This window comes from Piliocolobus tephrosceles, chromosome 15 (assembly GCF_002776525.5).
Source record: "Piliocolobus tephrosceles isolate RC106 chromosome 15, ASM277652v3, whole genome shotgun sequence".
NCBI classification, from domain to species: domain Eukaryota; kingdom Metazoa; phylum Chordata; class Mammalia; order Primates; family Cercopithecidae; genus Piliocolobus; species Piliocolobus tephrosceles.
The window spans coordinates 55,745,269-55,750,328 of record NC_045448.1 but is presented as its reverse complement, the minus strand read 5'-3'; positions in this window follow the sequence as shown (position 1 = coordinate 55,750,328).

Genomic DNA, 5,060 nt, shown 5'->3' with positions numbered 1-5,060 from the left:
ACTGCGCCGGCCGGCATTGTTTATTTTAATACCTCTTTAACACCTTCTGAATTTGTCATTCACTGCTCAAAATTACTCATTTTATGTTTTGTGAATCTTTTGTAGTTCTAGTGCCATATTTAAGCACATTTATTAATATATTCAGGCTGGGCGCAGTGGTTCATGCCTGTTATCCCAGCACTTTGGGAGGCCAAGGTGGGTGGATCACTTAAGGTCAGGAGTTTGAGACCAGCCTGGGCAACGTGGTGAAAACCTGTCTCTACTAAAAATACAAAAATTAGCTGGACATGGTGGCATGCACCTGTAATTCCAGCTACTTGGGAGACTGAGGCAGGAGAATCACTTGAATCTGGGAGGCGGAGGTTGTGGTGAGCCAAGATCACACCATTGCACTCCAGCCTGGGCAACAAGAGCAAAACTCTGTCTAAAAAAAAAAAAAAAAAAAACTATATATATATATATATAAAATAGACTACCAGTTCTAAAAATTTTTGTCATCCCATGAGTAATAGATGAGTAGAAAACAAAAGTCCTTTATATAGAATGAAGAGTAAAAGTCCTTAACCACTACGTAGCAAATCTTTCTCTATTCTAGATCTTCTTTGTTAATAGTTTTATATTTATGCTACTTGTTCATTAATTTTTCTCACATATCCCAAAGAACCTGGGTTTATAGGATATACTCCACAGAGTGGGAGATAATATTTAGTTGGTTTAAGTTTATAACAATAGTTTGCATTTGTACATTCAAAGTTGACCTTAATATATATGTAAATGTATATGTATAATTTCTACCATGTTATTATATCTGTCATTAAAAATTAACTTTTTTAGACGGAGCCTCACTCTGTTGCCCAGGCTGGAGTGCTATGGCGTGATCTTGGCTCACTGCAACCTCTGCCTCCTGGGTTCAAGCGAGTCTCCTGCCTCAGCCTCCCAAGTAGCTGGGATTACAGGCGCATGCCACCAGGCCCAGCTAATTTTTGTCTTTTTAGTAGAGACGGGGGTTTCCCCTGGTTGGCCAGGCTGGTCTGGAACCCCTGACCTCAGGTGATCTGCCACCTCAGTCTCCCAAAGTGCTAGGATTACAGGTGTGAGCCACCACGCCCAGCCGACTTTTTTTTTTTCTTTTGACATTGAGTCTCCCTCTGTCACCCAAGATGGAGTGCAGTGTCAGGATCTTGGCTCACTGCAAACTCCTCCTCCCAGGTTCAGGCAATTCTCATGTCTCAGCCTCCTGAGTAGCTGGGATTACAGGCATACACCACTACGCCCAGCTAATTTTTGTATTTTTAGTAGACATGGGTTTTTGCCATGTTGACCAGCCTGGTCTCAAACTCCTGACTTTAAGAAATCTGCCGGCCTCAGCCTCCCAAAGTGCTGGGATTAGAGGCGTGAGCCACCACGCCCAGCCTAAAAATTAGCTTTGTCTCCAAAAGTAAAATTTCTAACCCTTTACCATGAAAAAAAAACCCTTTTTCATATCTTTTCCACTTTAAATTCTTTTGTAAAATATAAAGCACTGTATAATAAGCACTTAAACATAATGTTTAGTTAATTCATATGTAGATGCTTATTAAGTGATATCTATTACAATTAAACACAAGGCTGGGTGCGGTGGCTCACACTTGTAATCCCAGCACTTTGGGAGGCCGAGGCAGGTGGATCACCTGAAGTTAGGTGTTCGAGACCAACATGGTGAAACCCCGTCTCTACTAAAAAAACAGAATTAGCTGGATGTGGTGGCGTATGCCTGTAATCCCAGTTACTCAGGAGGCGGAGGCAGGAGAATCATTTGAACCCGGGAGGTAGAGGTTGCAGTGAGCTGAGATCTTGCCATTACACTCCAGCCTGGGCAACAAGAGCAAAATTCCGTCTCAACAACAACAACATAATGCAGCAAATTAGCCAAATGTAGGATGTTTCCAATTTGGTGCTATTATGAATAAAGTTGTTATGAACATTCTTACACAAGTCTTTTTGTGGACATAAGAATGTTTTGCACTAAATGTCTCTACATGGAGCACTATTGGAATTTTAGATAGGATATTGTTCATAACATTTCATGGAGATTAATCTCTAACCATTCAATCCCCTTTGTCATTTTGACAATCCTCAAAAAAGCCTCCACACATTTCCCAGCCCCCTGAGAATGGCAATATCACTTTGGACTGAGAGCTACTGCTTTAAATAATAGCCTACCTTGATTTCAGGAACACATTTGACCTAATGTCTCATATTGCTATAGATAAGATGGACAAAGTATGCTGGAAGAACAGAAAGGAGGTCAATGGGGCTGGAGTTTGGTGATTGAGAGAAGACAGGTGTGAGCTTATACAATACCTTAAGGAATGGTTAGGAGTTTGAGTGTTATTTATTTATTTGTTTTTTTAATGTAGTTGGAGGTCTTCCCATCTTGCTCTGGTTGGTCTTGAACTTCCGGAATCAAGTAATCCTCCCACCTCTGCCTCCCAAAGTGCAGGCTTACAGGTGTGAGCCACCGCACCTGGCCAACTCAGCATATTTGTAAGATTTATGTCAATTAGTGTGGAACACTGATAGAATATAGCAATAATTATAATGGCCACTCATGGAGCATATATTAAGTGGCAGGCATTGGGCACCAAGCATTGTTGACAGGTGCTTTATTTTCACCAGGTTTTTCTTGTTTTGTTTTGTTTTGTTTTTGAGACAGAGTCTCACTCTGTCACCCAGGCTGGAGTGCAGTGGTGTGATCTCAGCTCACTGCAACCTCCGCCTCTCAGGTTCAAGCAATTCTCCTGCTTCAGCCTCCCGAGTAGCTGGGACTACAGGCACATGCCACCCCACCTGGCTAATTTTTTTATTTTTAGGAGAGATGGGTTTCACCATGTTGGCCAAGCTGGTCTCAAACTCCTGACCTCAGGTGATCCGCCTGCCTTGGCCTCCCAAAGTGCTGGGATTACAGATGTGAGCCACCGCACCCGGTCTTTCACCAGGTTTTGAGTGCTTACTAGGTACTCGACTTTTCAGTAAATATTAAGCACCTACTATGTGCTTCTACCAAGTGCTTATGAACAAGTGTGCAGTGCCTATTTCTGTGGCAGCCTTTTGCCTGCATCTTATTTAAATATGAAAGCAAGGGGGTGAATCTCCAAGCTCTGACCTGGGTGGAGGCACGGGCCCTAGCAAAGGGTGCACACCCGAGTAAGGATGGGACAGGGAAGGTGGCGTCCTCTTCTCTTGGTGCGCTGTGACCCCAAATGGCCAGAGGGAAAATGAGCAGGGTGGAGGGGGGCTCAGGCTAAGGGCAAGATGGAGCGAAGGGCAAGATGGAGCGAAGGGCAAGATGGAGGACCAGGCCACCTGGGTGCGGGAGGTCGCTGAATGGTTTGAATGTTATTTTTTTTTTTTTGAGACAAGAGTCTTGCTCTGTTGCACAGGCTGGAGTGCAGTGGCGTGATCTCAGCTCACTGCAACGACCACCTTCCAGGTTCAAGCAATTCTCCTGCCTCAGCCTCCAGAGTAGCTGGGATTATAGCCATGCCACCACACCTGGCTACTTTTTGTATTTTTAGTAGAGATGGGGTTTCGCAATGTTGGCCAGGCTGGTCTCAAACTCCTGACCTCAGGTGATCTGCCTGCTTTGGCCTCCCAAAATGCTGAGATTACAGGCGTGAGCCACCTCACCCGGCTAATAAATAATTTTAAAAGTGACTATTGTAGAGCGAGACTCTGTCTAGAAAAGAAGTAAAATATGATAGAAGACAGAAGATTGTTGTGGACAGTAGTTGCATCAGAGAGGCTTCAAAGAAGCTGGGTGTCTGAGGAGGAGAGGTAAGGAACAGTTTGGAAATGGCAAGCAGAAAACCTACTACACCCCCTGGCCCTTAGGAGCCTGAAATGTCAGGGGAAAAGTGAAGCAGCTTCTCCCTCAGAGGGCTGCTCAGGAGATGGGGTGCTCAGGGACAGCCAGGTTCATTTATTGCCAAGTGGTGAAGGGAACATTCAAAGAAGAGGATGAGGCTACAAAGACGTTTGATGGTGACAGATCTGGAGTTGCAAGGCACAGCGGAAGAATTCGGGAAGGGGAGGGAGAGGGGCTTGATCAGATTAGCAGTGGACTCGGGGTACTGGGATCATATCCAGTATTGATGATCTATCCATGTTGGATGATCTAGAAGGCTTGTTCTTCTAGTGACTGAGGCACACATAAGCCACACATATAAGGCACGATGAGAAATCAGCCTAAACTGAACTGTGAATAGTTAGTCCAAAGGTTAGGGATGACTAACCGTCAGGATGACTGTTCTTCCCCACAAAGTAGTGGTGGTGGCAGCCATCATAGGGAGGGCCAGAAGTGCTCTCTCTGGGAGCATATGGTACGGCAGGGACTATGGGGTGACTGGTCTTAGCTTCATAACAACCTGAATGGTTGAGTCATGACCACTAATAAGTATTTACTGGGCATTTACTTTGCGTAAGACTTAACCACCCAACACTATAAAAAGCATATAGCCTGTAACCCCTGTCCTTTGGGAGGCCAAGTTGGGCGGATCACCTGAAGTCAGGAGTTCAAAACCAGCCTGGCCAACATGGTGAAACCCTGTCTCTACTAAAAATACAAAAATTAGCCTGGCATGGTGGTGTGTGCCTGTAACCCCAGCTACTCAGGAGGCTGAGGCAGGAGAATCGTTTGAACCCAGGAGGCAGAGACTGCAGTGAGCCGAGATCACACCACTGCACCCCAGCCTGGGCGACAGAGCAAGACCCTGTCTCAAAAAAAAAAAAAAAAAAAAAAAGCATACGGCATTCTTACAGCCAGCTGAGAGAGGGAACAATTGGTTCCAGATATTATGTTCTGGCCTAGCTAGAAGGAAATAGAGTGTGGCTAACAGGATGGACCTTAACCTTTGCCTTATCCTATCAGAGAGGGGTGAGGTCTTTACAATGGGTCATTTAAAGGGTGTGCAACAGTCCCGGTGAAACTTGAGAGTTTTTTTCAGACATGCTGGTTCTCATGTTTAAGGATACCTGTGAACCAACCAGGTATATATATACAATTATAAGGAACTTCCCTC